Genomic DNA, 21,201 nt, shown 5'->3' on the forward strand with positions numbered 1-21,201 from the left:
GCTTTGGGACTCAGAACAAATGATGCATTTTCTTCTACAAGATATTTTCTGAATTTCTCCCCTGACTCTCCTTTTAGGCCTGTTTGTACTCTGTGGTTTGAAGATATTTGCACTTGGCACTTTCTTCTTTGTTGTAATTTCTTTACATCTCTGTCTCTTTATATCCAGACTGACGCCTTTTGGTGGGCAGAGAGCACACTGTATTCATGTATTCTTAGACTATATCCCAGGGCCTGGCCCCAGTGGTGCTGAGCTATCTTATAAGAACTTGCAAGTGGCAGATGTTAAACTTCAAGAGATTCCATGAGTAAAATATTAAACAGAAATTATTTATAGTTAAGTTATATAAAGGTATCACCAACTGTGTTATTAAAACAATATAACAATAAAAACAAATATTTTTAATAATTATAGATTTTTACAAGAGTATAAACAATATATGACTTATACTATACTATTATTATAATATCTTCAATCAAAGGTGATTTTCAGTTCTAATTCTTTTTCTATCATACATGCTCTTGAAGTTACTTATGTTCAGTGTCTATACAGTAATAGGCATGAAGTAGTTCTTGCCACCTCCATGTTCAGTGAGACCACACTGGAGCCATAATGGAATTTACCATAATGGAAGAGTGGATCCTAAGACCAGCCAGTGGACTGATAGGAACAGATCTCTGCTGGGTATACAGGTGATGCTTACTGTGTGCTGCTCTTAGAATGAGTTTTAGAAAATTTAGTCTAGACTGGTTCGGAGATTGACAGGTGTGGAGGCTTAGATGGAAATCACGTGAAGCCTGCGTGGATCTAATAATTTGCATGGATCTCCAGACTGATTCTATGGAGGTGAGGTCATGGTCAACCATTTTGACTCCCATTTCTATTTGTAGTGTTTTCTTGCACTAAGCAATGGTGTTTTCTTGCACTAAAGGTGCCTGGTGTATGCTATTCACATTCGTCAGGATTTTCTCCTTTTTCTCTACACTATCAGCTGAGGGAGAGACGGACTTTTCTTGTGTTTATTTTTAGCTGAAACTCGAAGACAGAGGTTGTGAGCAACTGCTTGCAAATGTGATTCATTTTGGCTACCATGTGGCAATATCATGATGCACATTTATTATTTCTAAACTGTAGAAAGTGAATATTCTCAGACAAAATATGTGTTTAGTGGCATGGTTGCTTAGGGTTCTAGAGGGGATGTTTTACTGAAGAAGTCAAGGGTTACCTCTGCAAAGCTACCAAGTGGACTGTAGAACAGTGCTGTCATTTATAACTCTGTCCCTGATGTCGGGGTCTAGGGAAGTACGTACATATGCAGCTTAAGTACCACGTGTCTTAAACTTAAGACTCTGTCATTTCAAAATATATTCCTTCATCTTCCTATATATTGAACCATATAGGAGACATGATATGAATAATGAAAGTTCATATTTATTTACTATTTTCTTTTATTAAAAATAGATTTTATAGAATATATTCTGATTATAGTTTTCTTCTCCCTCTACTCCTTCTGGTTCCTCCCTACTTCCCCTTTTATCTTGATCCACCCCCTTTCTTATCTCTCACTGGAAAACAAACAGACATCTAAGGAATACTAAATAAGTAAAAGATAAAACAAAACCCAACACACATTGGAATCAGGCAAAATGAACAGACAGGAGGAAAAGAGTTGAAGAAAAGTTACAAAAACCAGACATAGATGCAGAGAGTCAAATGTGTAAAGTAAAAAGACAGTTATTTTCTTACTATAAATTCATACTTATAATTTGAAAATAAAGAAAAAAGTAAAGAAGGAAAATATACAATATTACCTAATATTGTTTTCACCTTGAGAAAACACTTTGAAAAAGTTGGCATTTATTTAATCTTCATCTATGGCACTATTAGCCAAAAAGATTGGATGGTTGGATTGAGTTTTATTTTTCATAATTTGTGTATAAAATCATTAGATTTCTCAGTAATTTCAATAAAATAAAATGTAAAATAAAAATCCAGTGTCCTATTTCTAAGCACATTAGTCTCAGGGAAATTCTCACTTATGCCTCATTCCACTGGAACAGGTAGTTCATGATCTCGGAGATTTACAAGACCGTCTGGAACTACTTGCCACCTCTGTATTCACAGGAAATCCTGGCACAATTGAAGGGAATGGGGGCATGCAGAACTCATTGGCTTTTGAGTATTGCAAAATTAAGAAACTAATGGTACTAGAAATATGGTATGGGGTTGCATTCTTTGGCCCCATTCATCCAACAGATACCTCAGTAGAAACAAAGATGAGTAAGCTTCAGCCACTGTTCACATGACTGCGTTGTGCAAGCAAATAACTTAAATAGAACACCATACTTACTAATCTAGAGGTTTTAAACAGAGGTCTATGGAACCACAAGAGATATAGTGATCCATACTTCCTGGAGGATGCTTCAGCTGGATCATTTCCTTTTGCCAATAACAAAATCTAAACTTAATGCCAATTAAAAATAAATCCAGGGGCCCAATACAGTCTGTTAAAAATATCTTTTTGTTGTTGCTTTTTCGAGACAGGCTTTCTCTGTGTAACTAGACATATCTTTTATGTGTCTATCTTGACTACAACTTCCTAGGCTAAGGCTTAGTTTTCCTGCAGAACTCTCTCCTATCGGGGCAGAAATAGCCTACCACAGCCACTGTATTACTTCATATCAGATATTTACTTTTTGCCTTTTGAAAACTGGGTTTAGAAGACTCAAGAGGAGAGAAGGTTTTTGATCTAGCTGTCATTATCTGCCCATGTTTCAGCAAGTCTCTGTGTTCTCGGACAATGCCATTGTCATTGGTCAGGTCCATGTTATGTGACATTTAACATCTGCTCTTGAGCTTCAGGTGCTGAGAGCAGGAAAGGGGTGTGCCTTTAATGGGAGGGAACGGGTACTGTCAGGTGTCCCATAAAGGAACGACTTGACTGGGATGTAACATTTATTTGATATCTGCTTTGTAGGATGAAAAGTCACATAGAAAGGGAGAGTGCTGAATTAGAATGCACAAAATTCATGAGTTGTTTCAAGGCTTTCAATGTCTGGGGTTGGTTTGGGTGGCTAACAAGGGCGTATAGCAGAAAAGAACTTAAAAAATGGCCTAGAATGCAAATAAAATGAATCTAAAAGATCTGTTAGGTAGGCTAGGAGGAAAACTTTATCTTTAACGTTCTGGGTGCTGAAGAACCAACAGAGGCTTTTAACATGGGTTTATGATATGGTTAGCTTGAGTTTTAAGAAAACAGCTGCTGATATAACAGAAGAAGGATTTAGGTGGAGAAAAGCTGAACTGTTTGGAAAATGGAAGGAATCTGCTGGCCTAGATACTGTACTCTGGCTACCAGCTCTCAATGGCCATTGTGGGGCCAATGACTGAGGACTGTGGCTGGAAGGACACTCCTAGACTCTGCGTGTTTGTTCTCTGAGGAGATGAAGGGTGGCAGCAAACCTCTATGTATGTGATGACCCTGATCCTAGTTACAGACAACGAAATATTATTAAGTGCAACCCTTCTTTTCTTTCTTAAAAAAAGCATTCTAACAGCCTGTATGTCTCTTTATGTTTATCTCCTATCACCACCATCATCTTATTCCTTATTGTCCAGCATCTAGAATAAATCATATTTTAATGTCTTCTTTATGTATCAGTAAAACTATGAAGCATTTATATTTGATCTAATATACAAATAACATGATTTTTATTAAAAGAAGTAATTTCTGCTTGAAGGTGTCACTCTGAGAGGCCCAGAAACCAAGCACTGTAGCCATTGTATGCCACTTGCTCTTTGGTCTGGGGTTGTAAATTTTTATCTCATTTTCCTGGGCTTCTGTTTTAAAGCATAATAATAGAAGATGTTAGATTGAACTGCCTCTTTTTGGATTTTCCACTCTTAGTATATGGATGAATAGATTAATTTATGGGTCTATTAATCTGTTACCTTTCCCCAGATATAAATTCTATTTCATTCATTCAGGTGTGAATCTAGAGGGTACAGAATAAAGACAGCTCTCAAGCCACAAATTATGTTATTAAAATTAGGCACTAATGCCTAAATGACAACGAGGAATAAAATTAATAGGGGAATATGTGCATGCTTAATTTTAAATGCACAGCTGATCAATTCTGCCTTCAGATACATGACAATAAGGAATGAGTCCACTCAGTTCTTTGAGCTAAGACCTCTCCCATTTCTTTGAACTTCTCCTGACATAAGTACATTTCTATTCTGTGCCCGCCCCAACACTAAGAACTGTGTTCCCAGCTCTTTGTACATTTTGTGTGTGTATGCAAGTGTGTGTGCACAGGTGTGTGTACCTGCATGTGTGCATGTTTGTGTGCTTGTGAAGTTTGTGGTTTGTGTTTTAGTGTATACTTACATATGTGCCTGTGTATGTAGAGGCTTGAGGTCAACTTTGAGTATCATTAATTTTTAATGAGTTTTTGAGAAAAAGTCTCTTATTAGGTCCAGGGGATCACCAATTAGGCTTGGCTGTCTGCACAGCTCAACTTCACCTGTCTCCACTTTCCCACATTGGGATTACAAGATTATGCTACCATGCGTTCCTTTTAAGTGGGTTCTGGGAATTGAACTTGGGTCCTCATGCTAGCATAAGAATTTTACTCACTGAGTTCCTCGTCTCCTTCTTAATGTACAATCCTGTTTCAGAATAGTAGACTGCATTTGAACTGCGTGCTTGCATGCATTTTGCAAGGATGTCTCATTCACTTGTCCATTTTTCATTGTTCAAAGTGCAACTGAAGTGTGGCTTCTAGGTTATTCTCATCTATTCCTGACTTACTCTTTCCTGCCTTTTAACCCCATACTTTTTTATTTTACACATCCCACTTCCCCACAAATGTTTGTTTATAAGCTGTCTTCTCTAGTAAATACTACAAGTTTGCTTAAAATGTGTGTGGTAGGCTCTCTTTCTGTGTTTGTGTATGCAGGTTGAACATGTCTAGTACAAGGTCTGAAGTACTCCAAAATCTGAAATGTGAGTGGCATTTTGATTCCACAGTTACAATCACCACTTGATTTCTTGTGATGGGTTGTAGTGAATATGCAGACACATTAAAAATATCATGTAACGTTACTGTCTGCCACTGCATCCAAGATACATATGAAATAAGACTGAATTTTTTGTTGAAATTCGAGTTCCATCCTTAATATAATCTCAGAATGCATATGACTATGTTCCAAAATCAGAACAAATTTCCAGACTGGAAACATTTTCATGATCCCATTTTGGATAAAAGATACTCAGTAGGAGAGCACCTGTGACTTCTAATATCATAGGTTATGCAAGAATCTTAAGAGCCCCAGTGTACATAGTTAAGCAAATTGAAATAATGGTGGACAGTGGTGGAGTATGCCTTTAACTCCATCACTATGGAGTCAGAGGTAGGCAGATCTTTGTGAGTTCAAGGCCAGCCTGGTCTGGAAAACGAGTTCCAGTACAGCCAGCATGATTACACAGAGAAACATTGTGTCGAAAAAACAAAACTAAACAAAACAAATTGAAATGAGCTTTGCTTTGCAGTTTCCCAGTGCCAGGAGCAAGAAAGACCTTGATCTGAAAAGGTTTCTAATTTGGGATGTTCCTATGGAGTTCACTTGCTCGTCTCAATGTATTTTTTGGTTATTTGACAAAAAAATAGTTATTTCTTTTTTTTTAATTTATTTATTTATTAAAGATTTCTGTCTCTTCCCCGCCACCGCCTCCCATTTCCCTCCCCCTCCCCCAATTAAGTCCCCCCCTCCTCAGCCCAAAGAGCAATCAGGGTTCCCTGCCCTGTGGGAAGTTCAAGGACCACCCACCTCCATCCAGGTCTAGTAAGGTGAGCATCCAAACTGCCTAGGCTCCCACAAAGCCAGTACGTGCAGTAGGATCAGAAACCCATTGCCATTGTTCATGAGTTCTCAGTAGTTCTCATTGTCTGCTATGTTCAGCGAGTCCGGTTTTATCCCAGGCTTTTTCAGACCCAGGCCAGCTGGCTTTGGTGAGTTCCCAATAAAATAATTATTTCTTAAACAATCAAATAGATCAAGGGAGTGTTATTTAATTATGGAAATATCTTTCACTTCTTGAGCACCTGGGGACATGTGTGATCTTTGCTTCCTGTGGCAGTGGCACTACTTGCATTCCTGATGCTCTGGATCTAATGTCTAGTGTATCAAGTTCTGCTTGTGCTCTCTGCCAATGTTATATTCATTAGAGAGTTGCCACATGAAAATGATCTTCTGACTGATAACAAGCTGCACTAAAATGAACTTATTTGTTAACAAAGAAAACAAGTCAGAAGAAACCAAGGTACAAGGATGGAATGATTCATTTCCCTACTGTTGACTTCAGAAATCAGTCCAGGTACAACCCTTCACCCTGGGGTCAGTTCCCAGTAAAGAGAGCTTTCTTCCCAAGTACCCTTTAAAAGTTGCAAGCCCATGCTGTCTTCCCTTCCTTGCTTTATATTTCTCCAAAGCATTTATTACTACATAACATACTAATTTACTATCAGTCTTCTTCCACCAGGCTATAAGCAGCATCCATGGGGGCTTCATTCAGTGCCATCTCTAGCCTCCAAGAACCATGCCCAACATAGAATTGGAATAGAAATACATTCTGATGAATACAAGTAAGCACCCTTGTCCTTCTGGATACTCAGTGTAGGCCAGACAACATGATAGACATTTCTTATATGTTATTTCATATCCTTTCCAGAGTGTTCATTGAGTAAGGGATTTTGACTGCCACCATTGATCACCTAGGAATGGCATTTCAGAGAGATTGATGGAGGCACTATGTATGGCAGACCCAAGGAAGAGTAGAGTCACAGTCTCTGTCCTTGTACTCAGTACTGTAAATGATCAGTAGTTGCAGGTTTATGGTCTGATCCTTGAAGTTAGGGGTATCTTTAACTTTTATGAAATATTATGTACAGGGTTGTGATTTCCAGTCACATTTAGTGGTTTTCCTTCTTAGAACTCTAAAACATGGCTGTCTGCTTCATAAGGATCATGAACTAAAATTATAAACAAGCCCCCAATGAATTTATTTTTTTTGTAAGAGTTGCCTTGGTCATGGTGTCTCTTTGCAGCAACAGAACAGTAACTAATATATACTTGTATGAAAATGTCCTTATATAATATATACAATGAGTACATACAAAGAATTACTTTAGATAATTGAAATTTAGAGCAGGAAGCTTTTGTACTGGAATTTCCACTAAATAAAAAATAAAAATAAATACCAATAAGTCTTAAAATTGCTTTAGAGTTCCCCTAGGTTATTTTGTCATATATATGTATTGCAAGTCTATATAAAATCTATAGAAAATAGAGTAATCATATTGGAAAGGATATATTTACCTCCCTGAGATTAGCTGAATTTTCTTAACAATATTATCTCTAATTATATCTTTTTTACTTCAAACGACATAGCTTCATTCTCCTTTAATGCTAAATAAAACTGCTTTGTGTGAGCAAACATTTTCTTCTTCTGTTCCTCTGTATTGGTGATGTCAATTCTTGTGCTTAGGTTATCTCGTCCAATCTCTACAGTAGCCCTGCAAAGCAGGTAATATTTCTATTTTTGGACAAAGGGAGTAAGGGCATGCTGATAAGTTAAGTGATTCCTCAAAGCCACATTGCTGAAGAATAACATATTTGAGACTAGAAGACAAAATTATGAGTTCTCTTGCTCACTTGCTGTTACAGAACTCTGTGCTGTTTTGTCAGCTTTTCAATGGGATGTTTTATACACAACTGGAAGCAGAGGCTAGTGCAATTGAAGTGATTGCTGGGAATTCATGAGGATGAAGAGCTCAAAAGCTTTGTGATGATTCGACCACACCTAGATGGCTATATCCGTATACAGGAGCCACATTTTAAGGGGAAATGTTAAATTGAAAGAACTTCCTGAGGAGAGGAACAAGGAAAAGGGGCTTGGAAGCACCCTGTTTGAAGAATGGTTGTTTGCTCGGTGAAGGGAGGTCCTAGAGGAGTGTGTGCATGATGTGTGGTTAGGATGCGATGTCTATCTGGGTACTAGGAGAAGGAACTGACTTACTACTCTATATTGGGAAGCAGCTCATATAGGCTTGGATCCTGGGGAAGGATCCATGGGTATATATCCAAGAGTTTTTCTTCACCCTCCTTGGCCCAACTTATTTAACCTCTCTGCCTCATTTGCCTTGTCTGTTAAAGGGATATAATCCCACTTTCTCCATATTATTGGGAAGAGAATTCACTGAGGCAATGTGTAAGTACTCCTTAGCAAAATACCTATATGCCCAGTCAACAGGAACTATTCTCCATGTTACTGACAATTGTAGCTTCACAGTACAAAAGAATAAATAACATAGCAGTTGATTAAATCAGTTAGTGTGCTGAACTGTTCAGTAGTACAAGAAGTTATCTGCATCAGTCTCTGAGAGGGGCAGAGTTTAAGTTAAAGTTATGTAGAAAGCTGCCTGAAGAAACCAAAACGGTCACACAAGGTTGCAGCATCAGCTCCAGGGACTATGAACCTTAGCAACAGGGTCAGCACTCTGTCAATAGCTACATGATTTCTCATGGGGTGACAGATAGAGCTAATGGAAATCATCCCTCTTTCAGCTTGTCATGCCTGTCCTATCACCTCATTTATCCAGAACTGGACATACTACTCCCCAAATCCTTTGCTGCTACCTTGATTCTTGTCAGCATCTTTGCGCAAGTGTAGTAGTCTCCAAACCAACTTCACTACTGCTATTCTTGTTCCAGCTGCTCTCCTTGCAGCAGCTAGTGGTCTCTTAACTAAGTGAATTTAGCCATGCAACTGATTCCTAGGTTAATATGCATTTTTCAGTTAGCTTTTCCATTTTGAGCAATTGGACCAGCAACTCAGCTCTTCCCTGAGCCCTGCCAGGTCCTAAAGACTCTTCTCCCATCTTTTCTTTTTCTTTGGCCTTATCCCCCTTTACTGCCTCATGCATGTGAACTGCTGTAGCAATGGCATCGTTTCTGGCTTTAGAAATTCTAAGCTGTTTCTTACCCCTAGGTCCTTGCATATGTTTATCAACCAGATCTTTGTATGGATGACTTCAGTCTGACTGAGTTCCCTTGGAAAGACTTTGATTCCAGGCACTTTTCACCATTCCGGATCCATCCTGGTTTTATTATACTTATGGTATCCATTTTCTGAAACTACCCTAAGATTACATGTTTCTTTAAGTAAATCCGTTAGCATGGAGCCTTTTTTTTTTAAACCAGTGTTTTTGTCTTGATCACACTTCTGGAATGATGTCTGACTACTGATGGAGGAAGGTCATTGGCTAATAAAGGAACTGCCTTGGCCCATTTTATTGGTTAGAAGATAGGTGGGAGGAGTAAACAGAACAGAATGCTGGGAGGAAGAGGAAGTGAGCTCAGACTCCACGGCTCTCCTCTCGGGAGCAGATGCCTCAGAGAGACGCCATGCCCCGCTCCTGGGCAGACACACGCCATGAAGCTCCGACCCAGGATGGACTAGGCTAGAATCTTCCCGGTAAGACCGGTTCTCACAGATTATTAGAGATGGGTTGATCGGGATGTAGAATTAGCCTGTAAGTGCTAGAGCTAAAGGGCCAAGCAGTGTTTAAAAGAATACAGTGTCCATGTAATTATTTCGGGCATAAGCTAGCCAAGCAGGCAGCTGCGGTGCTGGGGACACAGCCCTGCCGCTCCTATTACTACAGACTACCATCTAGATATACTTCAGATACATGTGGAATATTTGTTCCCTCATAAATCAGTTTTATTTATGATCATAAATCATAAATTATTATTATAATAATAAATTTTGCCACCAAGTGCTTGTGTTCTATGAAAGTCACATTAGCAGGAAGTCTGGACCTATGCCCAATGTTTCTAGATTAACGTTCTTCTGACCCTCAGTACTCAGGGTCCTGAGGGTTAGTCATTAGTGGCATAGGAAGACAAGACAATATAGTGTAAGATGGAGTCTAAAACAATGACTGAGAGTTTCAGGCTACAGAGCTGATAATCAGAGTAGGCAGAGAGAAAAATGACTATATTATCTCTGCCAGTATTTTAAGATTCATCTTGGCCACTTATTCCTCGTTTTCAGCTATGCAATCTTTCCATCCTTTACGTTCTTAGGATATTTATTTATTTAGAGAGAGGGTCTGTATCTAGGCTTACACTGACCTTACTATGTAGTCAATGCTGGCCTCAAATTCATGCCAATCATTCTGCCTCAGCTTCCAGAGTGCTGTAATTATAAGTTTGTGCCAAGACCTCTGACCTTCTTAGGATTTTAAAGACTGGAAACATGGTTTAGATGCCTTCTAGGAATAAATCTTGCCTTATTAATTTTTAAGGCAGGTTATAACATCCTAAATTCTTTCTGAGATGGCGAAGTGCTAGAATTTGTGTGTCTAAGAAAGTTGGGGTGAATAGGTAGGGTTGGTGGAGAATTACAGAACATATGAACACATTAAGTTAATTTACAGTTTTAACAGTTCAGCCTCACCAGCCAGCATGAGCCTCTCTTTAGTTTAATTTTTTTTTCAAGACAAGGTTTCTCTGTAGCTTTGGAGCTTGTCCCGGAATTAGCTCTTGTAGACCAGGCTGACCTCGAACTTACAGAGATCCACCTATCTCTGCCTCCTGAGTGCTGGGATTAAAGGCTTGCGCCACCATCATCCGGCTGAGTTTATTTTAATTTTAATGCATACATAAAAGATGAAATTGTATATACCATTGACACACCATATTGAAATGATTTTTAGTATATATTGCGTCATGATCAAATCATATTACATACATATTTAATAATTTTTCCTCATAATGAAGGTATTCAGTATCATTTCTTCTAGTTTTATAGATATACAGTGATAACTATTTTCAGTAGATACTATACTGTGCAACACACCAAACTGGAATTTCTTACTGCACCTGTAATTTTGCACCAGTTAATGGGGCTTTTACTATCCTTCCCAACCCTCTGCACTCCTCAGTCCCTGGTAACCACTTCCTTCTCTTTAGACTCTCACCTGTATGAAATGCACATGTGAGAGATTATGCGGCACCTTCTGTGCCTCACTCATGTCTGTACATTCAAAGGTCCTCCTTTCATCCAAGCCATTGCAGACTCATTATGTTTTGTAGCTGGCTAGTTTTCCACTGTGTGTATGTATCATGTTGTTTTTACATCTGTTCCTCTGTTCTTGGACCTTGAGGTTGAGTGTATACCTTGGGAATTGTGATAGTGGCACAACAGCCATGGGAACGTGGATGATTTACATACCCTGTGGTGTACTTGCTGGATTTTGAGGATCCTCTGCACTGTTCCGTACTGGTTTCATTAATTTATGTTCCTGCCAAGAATTTATAGGATCCATTTCTATCTTCTGTCCACATCCTGGCTATCACTGAATATCATTTTGCTTCTCACAATCTCAGTTGTTACTAAATGATACTCTTTCTTTGTATGTTTCTTATTTTCATTCCCTGTAAGCAATGAAGTGGAACACTTTTTACTTAGCTGCTAGCCACTTGTATGTTTTCCATGGAAAATGACTATTAATTAATAGTCATTAATTAACTATGTATGCTCATATACATACACATGGGGCATAGCTCAACTGTGAATGAGGTCAGAGGACAAATTGTGTGAGGGATTTGCTTATTTCCTTCCATTATATAGATTTTAGAAATTGAACTCAGGTCATCAGGCTTGAGGACAAGTACTTTCACCTCCCAAGGAATCTTACTGGCCTTTTTGTTTACTTTTCAATTGTGTTATTTATTTTTTTTCTGTTGAAATTTTAGAGTTTTTAGAATATTCTAAGTATTAACCCCAATAAAATATAAAATTTTAATTTCATTTTCATTTATTTTTGCTATGTTCTTTTTAAAACTTTCTTTTTATTTATTCTTTGTGTTTTTCACATCTTGAATTTCAACCCCTTTTATTTCCCATCTCTGCCTATCTGCCCTCTGCCCTCGTAGCTCCCCAAATAAAATTTAAGAGAAAAAAGAAGAAAAGAAAAAAGTCTCATCATGGAAGCTGACATGTAATGTGACATAGTGAGTCATGCAAGAAGCCGTTTTGTCCATATATCTTGACCTACAAGTGTTCATTGCAAGGGTCATTGTTCTAGTTTGAGGCTGGTTTCTGCTACGCTAATGGTGCTGGCCCCTCACTGAAACTCCTCTTGGTTATCCTTCTGTTGCTCTGTGTTGTGGAGATCCTGCAGTTTTGGGTCTGCAGGACCAGTCCCTTCATGTGCTCCGGCAGTTCACAGATGTTGCAACGGGCCAATGCGTAAGTGGTTCTGGGTCTGGGTATTTGCACGTTTGGTCAGCCTGCCAGCTCTCCCTTGTTCTCAACACTAGGGTGAGCACACCTGCCATTGCCTTGGTGAATTCACCCCTTGCTGCTCCTGCTTTCATGTCCTCAGGGTTAGATCTTCCATACCTACATATTCAGGGCCAGCTCTACTGTGTTTCCCAAGTGGGACATAGGGGCCACTCCCCAGAGTACTGCAGTAGATGAGGGGCAGGGACGGCTCTCCTTTCCTTGCCCTTCTTACTTTAGGGCCAACTTTCCCACCTGCCTCAGACATTATGGGGGAAATGGGAGTAGGTTACCTCTCCTCCCAGCCATGCTATCACATGACAGATGAGTAATGGGGATAGTTCCCCCATGTTAACTTTGAGACTGGCTCACCCACACCTTTGCCTGGATTAGCTTTATTTTGCTACCTGGGGAAGGGACAGTTGCCTGCTCTCCTGAGTGTTAAAGCTGGTAGCCTACAGTAGCAACTCTCCTGCCTTTCTGACCTCAGGGCCAGCGCTGTCTCTTGCCTCAGGCATGTGTGTGTGTGATGGGAGTCTGCTATGATCTTATTATTTCTTTTTGCTAATTTTGAGTTTTCTTTGTTTTTTTCCTATATTGATCCTTGAGATGTATCGATAGATTGTTTTATTTAAAAATTTTTATTTTTGACGGAGGCATTCATTATCACCAATTTTAACATTGTTTTTTTCTGCTGTATCCTTTAGAGTTTTGTTTGCTATGCTTCTACTTTCATAAACTTTTGATTTCTTTAATGAGTCATGATTAAGTCATAGCATCTGGGTAACTGTCCTTGAAATTTTGAACATCTGGGTGTTTATTGTTGTTAATTTTTAGTTTTATTCCATTATGGTTAGTAATATTTTTAAATTAGTTAAAACTTGTTTTGGACCTGATATATGATTTATTCTAGGGAATGTTTCATGAGTTCTAGATAAAAAAAAAGTGTGCTGCAGCTATTCAATAAGAAAAAAAAATGTTATATAAGCAATCTATAAACTACAGTAATATGTAGTATAGTTTAATGTTGACATTTGTATTTTGGAATTCTTGTCACTGTGATCTGCCCATTGAGACAAGTGAGGCGTTAGTTCCTCTCTGTCATTATTGTAACCTATATCTGTCTTTAGACCTCATGTTTGCTTTACACAATTGAAGGCTTTGTTAATAGGTATTTACACATGAAAAAATATTGTTTTTTATGCAATTGATCCTATGATCATTATTCAATGACTTTCACTGCGTGGTTTTACAGTTTTTGTCATGTTTATTTTTCTGTGTAAGAAAAAGTACCCATTTTGCTTGTGGCTTCTGCTTATGTGGAGGAGGTGGGGGATGGAGTAAGGAAGAAAGAGGCGAGAAAAAGAGACTGCATGTGTTTATTTTGAGACTGGGTTTTTTGTTTGCTTGATTTTTCTTTTTCTGAGATAGGGTTTCTTTATGAAGCCTTTGCTGACCTGGAATTTACTCTTTAGACCAGACTAGCCTCAAACTCAGAATATGCATACACATTAAATGTATACGTAAAAGATGAAATTGTATATATGCCACCATGTCTGTCTGAGTTCAAGTTTTGATACATAGCCCAGACTGACCTAAAACTCACTTGTCTTTGTACTTTTTATTTTCCTGCAGGATTTTTTAAGTATAGGAACCATAAGCATGAAACACAATGCCTGGCTTGTGTGACATATTTCTTTTTTCCATCCTTCCCTTTTCAACACGTGTATTTTTATTAGTGAAGTTAGTTTCTTGTACACAACGTTGGAGCACAAATAATAAAAACCCCGAGACAGATATTGGGGCCCAAGCTGAAGATCAGAAAAGTAAAGCAGTCAAGCCACTAGAGAGTTCTTATCTCTACCAAGGCTCAGACAAAGGGCCGATCCTGTCCTCAACATGACTGCAGACTGCAATGCTCTCCACCTGTCTGCAGACTGTGACCCTGAGTTCCTGTCTCCCCCTGTCTTATATTCCTTTCTAGTGCTAGCTTAAAGGTGTGTGCCACCACTGCCTAGCCTGCATGACTAACTACTATAGCTAGCTTTGCACTCTGATCTTCAAGAAAGTTTTATTTATTAAAGTACAAATAAAATATCACTATACAACATACTATTAGGTGTTGTTTCTAGTCTATTCTGCTCGTTGATACCTTTATGGAGGGGAATGAGCTTAAGGTCGAGTGCAGAATAAACTGTTATTCTGTCAGCTTTACATTCCCCGACTTGGGTTGTAGTTTTCACATGGGTAGTTCATTCTGTTTACATTTGAGGTTATTGTAGATACATAAAGACACAAACCTGCTGTTTTCTTAGGGTTCTTTTGTTTGTTTTGTGAATCATTTGTTCGTTTTCCTTGTTTTCTTTTATGGTTTGAAATTATATTAATGAAGATTGATTATTTTTATTTCTGGTTTGTTATTATTTTCTTAAAAAGTCTTGTAGTTTTGTGTTTCCTGGATTGTATTTATCCTTAGTTTACACCTGGGTTTTGGATTACCTTAGCATCTTTTAGAAATTATTTAGGACCACACATGTGCCTCTTTCTATATTGTATGTATTTGTGTGTGTGTGTGTGTGTGTGTGTGTGTGTGTGTGTGTTGACTAGGGGGGAATGTCACATGTCCTTCTCAGTTGCATTCCACTTCGGTTTTTTGAGACAGTCTCTCACTGAACCATGAACTCACTGATGTGGCTAGACTGGCTGGCCAGCAAGTTCAAGGCCTTTGTCTATTCTGACCTCCCAAGTATATTTCTTATGAAGGCAGTCCTGCGAAAGTATGTGCTGCCACACCCAGTTTCCCTCCTAGTCCTCTATTAATTATTATTTTTCACATGGGTGATGGGGATCAGAACTCATGTCCTTATGCCTGCATAGCAAGTATGTTATCTCTTTCTTAGCATCTCTGTAAGGGCTAATTTCATGGCTTTTAAATTCTCTCAGTTTGTCATAAAATCTTAATTCCTACTTCGCTTTTGAAGGACAACTGTTGGCTAGTTTCTTAGTTTTTGAGTATTTCCTTTCAGATTTGGAATATGCTGTTGTATTCTACCTAACTGTAATGTTTCTGCAGAGAAATCTACTCTTGACATTATGGGGGTTCCCTAGTGTGTGGCTTGTTATTGTTTTCTTGCTTTTTAAAAAAATTACTGGATTATTCCTTTGTCTTGAAGTTTGAGAATTTGATTACAGTATGTTGGGGTGAGGATCTTTTTCTGATCATGCTTGTTTGAGTTCCTATGAGCCTTTTATAAATGGATAGTCATTTCTTTCTAAAATTAGATAATTTTTTCCTGTTATTATATTAAATAGGCTTTTCCATCTTTTTCTTCTTTAGCTACTACCAAAATGCACATATCTGTTTGATTAATGGTATTCCATTTTTTCTTTTTATCTAGTAGGGATGTTTTCATATAGTTGTCTCAAAGTACAGATATTCTTTCTTCTTGATATAGTCTGTTGTTAAGGCTTTTAGCTATATTTTGCATTTGACTTACTGAGCTCATTATTTACAACATTTTTCTTGTTCTTTTCAAAATCTTCTCTTGCTGAATTTCTCTCTTACACCCTGTATTTTTTTTTAATTTTTTCCTAACTGTGTGTTCTTTCAAATTTTATTGAGATTATTTGTAGTAATCCCTAAAATAAAAGTTACCAGGCCTTTCATCTGTAATGATTTCTTTAATATTTGCTAGTGGTCTCTGTGGTATATTAGAGGTTTGTAATAGTCCTCATGTTTCTATGTTGAGTTGTACTCATTTGGTGGGCCAGTTATCTCAACTAGTGTATGGAATTGTCTTCATAGTAAGCAAGTTTCTTCGCAGGTTTGGTCATGGGGCATCAGTGTAGTGTGTAACGTTGGCTTAGGCTCCATCTGTGTATGATGTGGGAGTATCATATATCAATCTGTTGATTTCATTGGTTAAGTAATAAAGAAATTGTTTGGCCCTGATAGGTTAAAACATAGGTGGGAGGAGTAAACAGAACAGAATGCTGGAAAAAAGAGGAAGTGAGCTCAGAGGCCATGCTCCCCTCTCCCTGGCAGACGCCATTGATGAAGCTCCGATCCAGGATGGACGTGGCTAGAATCTTCCCGGTAAGCACACCTTGAGGTGCTACACACATCATTAGAAATGGGCTAGTCCAGGTGCGAGAGTTAGCCGAGAAGAGGCTAGATATAATGGGCCAAGCAGTGTTTAAAAGAATACAGTTTGTGTGTTGTTATTTCTGGTGTAAAGCTAGCCATGCAGGAGCAGGGCGGGACGAAAAGCAGGCCCGCAGCTCCTACAACATGTGTACAGTGCTGTTTTTATTCTGGTGAATCTTTGATTGTAACTAGTGACTTTGGGCACAGACCCCTGGAGCTGGCAGCCACATTGGAGTTAAGAAGATGTGAAGAACGTGCTCTCACATGAACAATAACATAGTCCACACTTCATGAAAAACATCAGTGGCATGAACCGTAGCACCCTGTATGTTGTGCTTGCTCCCATCCTGACAGCTTCATTTGGGCTAGGACAGCAAATGGTCATTGTAGTCATGTGGTAGCTGGCCCTGGCTCATCTGTGGTACTAGGGTAGGCAATGGCAGTGGAAACTCCGGCACAGGGTCCCAGCCTCAACAATAGACAACACCAGAATGTGCCATGGGGATTGATGGCATAGGGAGCTTCTTAGTTCTCCATCTCTCATCTAACATAAGGACAAGTCCACAGGGTCCTAGAAGACAAGCAGTTGGTGTGGGGCAAAGAAATCCAGATTTAATGAAACCCTGAGTAAATTTCTATTGTTGACATGGGCCAGATCTAGGACCTAATGCCTCAGACACATGGGGACGGCAAAGCCATCCCTCTGGATACAAGTAAAGATACTGATAGGGTGTGTAGAAAATATACACCATGCCATTCTCCTCCAGACATTTAAAGCCATTAAGTCTGTCCCTTAACAGAGACTGCTACTACTGAAGTTAGTTGGGCTTGCTTCCTTGTGTGAAATAAACTTTATTTTTGTATAACCCAGCCACTTTGTTCAACTATTAAAACATGCTGAGCTTCCAGAGTGTGGCCATTTCTCCATCGAAGAGCAGTCCACACAATCCCAGGTTTTCTGTGTGTTTGTCCTTTGTTCGTTCCTTCGCCTTCACAGTAAGGACAAGACCCGGGAGCCGTGAAAGGATAAAGCAACCGGGTTTCCCAATTCTTCATGGTTCTGCCACTCTTATCTGCACTAAATCCCCATTTCCTGCAATGAGGGCTCAGAGCAGGCTGTGCTGGGGTAAGCTTGATTTCTGACCTCGGAACTGCTGCTTGTGCCAGTGTCTGATTTCCTGGCCCTGAAGTTAGAGGCAGATGTAAGCTGCCTGAGGTGGGTGCTGAGAACCAAACCTGGGTCCTTTGAAAGAGCAGTTTGTGCTCTTAACCACCGAGTCACCTCTCCAGCCCCAAGGATAATTCCCTTTCTGATTTTTAAATTTGTGATAAAAAAAACCAAGTCACACCTTTCTGAGTTTGTAGCTTTATAAAATAGTCTATTCAGTAAGGGATGGGTCACATGCCAAACCAAACTGACACATGTGGAGAGGTTTTTGTTTTGTTTTGTTGATTGAGAAATTCTTAATTGTCTGTTTTCTTTTCCTTTTTTTACTCAGGGACTTGTACTCAGTAAACTGTGGTTAATTAATCAGAGTTGCGGTAAATTGTTTGGTATTTTGTTACTTTATTATTATAGTATGAGACAGCTGGTAAGTCCCTAAGTCCCTGTTTTCTTAGCAGTATTTATGGATCCTTTGCACAGGTGTTTTAAAATGCATTTTAAATGATATTTGAAAGAATTAATGAATACTTTTAAAAAGAGGCTGATATTATTATTATTGTTGTTGCTATTCTGTTTTTGAGGCACAGCATTGCTGTGTAGCCTTGGCTTTAGGTAAACTCATTGTGTAGCCCAGGCTGCCCTCAAACTTGTAGGGATTACCTTCTTTAGCCTTCTGAATGCTGGACTATAGGCTTGAGCCTGTAATTATTCCTAGCTTTAATTATTTTCAGGAATAAATTATTTTAGGAATGTGTTCATTCAAAACATGCTTGCATTGCCCATTATGTAATGAATAAATGGGGAAATGACAAAGTATAAAAGAAATGACAATAGTACATCTATTCTGGAGGGGCGTTAGATGAGACTACATATATGTATTTATGTATATATATATACACAAGTCTTGAATGTATATATACACACACAAGTAATGAAACTAATACATGTATATGTATATGTCTTGTTTCATTACTACTTATTAAGAAACCCCAACAAGGTTGACTGGGGGTGTGACTGAACATGCTAGGATTTCTAATGACAGATTCACATTAGGCAAGATTTATGCTAGGTAAAGAGCAGAGCTATGAATCAAGATGATGTGCAAGTGAGTTGACATTCCTTGGCATGCATAGACCAATCTCATGTGGGGATTGCAGTTGCAAGGAACAGAGTTCTCAGTGCCAGGGATCCAACTAAGCCTTAGGCAAGTTCTTGGCTTGCTGATAAACAACTCCCACTGCCTCTTCAGACCCCTAATTCTAGCAAGAGGCTCCCGGCTTCCAGCGTCCTGTGTGAATTATGGAGCTGTTATAGACTTGCCCCAATGGTATGACTACACATTTATCTCAGGCTGAGAATATCTGGGTTCTGGTAACAAAGGGTTTACATCAGCCTTTTGAAATAGGCAATGGCATGAGCCCACTAGCATAAAGGCAAGCTATATATCAACCCCACTTCAGTTGGCTTCTTTTATCCCTCAAGCTTTAGCGCCCAGGCCTGAATATGTGAAGTGGAAGTAGTCTCTTCTCCAAAGAGTTCCCTTTGCAGGGAACTTAAGATATAAAAATAGTTGAAAGACTTTTTTGAGTGTGCATCTCTTCCCTTGAGAGGGAACTTCAGCTTTAAGAGCTATTCCTTTCAGCATCTTTCATTGTGATTGCAATACATTTGGGATCTTTGTGCCTGAGTTTGTACTTGCATATGTGCGTGAACACACACATATATACACACATTTACACACAGTTTATTTTCTTTGTCTATTCTGTATCATTGCAGTCAACCAATTGTGGACAGGCAGTGTTAGAAAAAGACTATGTCAGGATTTAACACATATCTAGAGACACTTTAAAATATAAGGGAGGGTTTTATATGTCCTATGTAAATACAATACCATTTTATATTAAGGGACTTGAGCATCTGTAGAGTTTGATACTCACAGGGCATCAGAACATGCAATGTGTGTTGCTAGATGCTGAGTCAGCTAGCACTACAACCAGAAGAACTGTGAGGAAATAGATTTCTGTTTATTTACAAGGTACCCAGTGTGATATTCTATCACAGTGTTCTCAAAGATTTATACTACTAGAGAACTTAGTCATGTAAAAAGAAGAGACCTTTCTGGGAAGATACAAGTTAATCTTCAGACCCAAGACTTGTCCATACCTCAATTGACATGGATAAATAATTGCTTGTTGAATGATTGGCTGACATAACTCCTCATCCCAAAAGGCGATTGCAATTCTGGAAACTTCTATATCAGAAGAATGACAGGAGTATATTGGAGCCACAGGGATAACATCACAGAACAGACCTACTTTCTCAGAGCTCTTAACTAGCCCTGCTTGTAGCAGTCAATCTCAGACAAGCTCCATTTGGGTCTCTCTGAAAGGTGGAAAGGGACTTGAAAACAAGAGAGGAGGCAGTGTGACTTAACATGACAGGCCAGACTAGGTAAACTTCACAGCCATGCTAATAAGAATGGGCTGTAGGGATACATAGCTCCTGTACCAGCTTGGCTAAAGCAGGTAGAAAGAGTTCTCTGTAACCTTCCTTCTGGGGACTCATTAGTGAGGGAAACTGTTGCCTGAGACAAGGCCAGCCTCTCTAAGAAGCAGGTTAATTGAGGTGGTTGGACAGCCCAAGACCATAAACAATTATATACCCTGGAATAAAATGTCAAATTTATTTGAGAGAGATACCACTGGCAGGTATTGCGGATACAGCAAGCTGGCCTTGGTGTCTTTCTCTACTAGATGGGGATGATAACGCTTCTGTCATATAGCATTATGAGGACTGGATGAGACAGTGTGTCTAGAAATGCTTGCTCTATTGACTTATACAAGTGCTTGTTTATTCTGTCTACTTTCTGTCAAGTTCAGTGCAATGAAGACTAAAGATATAACAGGTGGAGAAAAGCTGGCTGGCCTGATGTTCGCTTACTCTGTATTACACAAAGTAGAGAAACCAATGTTTTAAGCAAAGAACCTAGACATATGCTGATGTTTCAAAAGAATAGGAAGTAGCTCTTTGGGGGCATTAAAAAGTACCATTGAGGAGGTAGCAAAGGGAGGTAGGCTTGGACGGTGTGGCAGGATTTAAATGGGTTGACATGTGGAGGGAGAAAGATATTTTAGGTTGATGGGATTCCAATAAAGCAAGCAAGGGAGTTGGCATAGGACAGAGTCAAACTAGGGAGTTGTAAGATGCAGGGAACCGGACAGGATCACCATTACAAGATGGCGCCAACATCCTGTCTTGTTGGAAGTAAACAACTCCATATTTGGCTATGCCTTTGAGAGCGGCGTGTCCCCTGCTTCCCGCGCATGCGCGGTGGATAAGGGTCCTTGAGCCTATCCTGATGCGGTCTGGTGTCAGCTGTTGGTGGCAGCCAATCACAGGACGACCCGTGTGCCAATTCCCTATTTAAGCAGCTGCCTCAGTGCCCTCGGCCCCTCTAGCTTCCTGCCCTTCCCTTCCTGCCCTTCGTTTCCTGCCCCTCTTGCTTCCTGCTCCCCATCAATCAAGGGCACTCCA

The sequence above is a fragment of the Microtus oregoni genome, unplaced genomic scaffold (genome assembly GCF_018167655.1).
Source record: "Microtus oregoni isolate MIOR12 unplaced genomic scaffold, Mior012 000002F_ref0000024, whole genome shotgun sequence".
NCBI classification, from domain to species: domain Eukaryota; kingdom Metazoa; phylum Chordata; class Mammalia; order Rodentia; family Cricetidae; genus Microtus; species Microtus oregoni.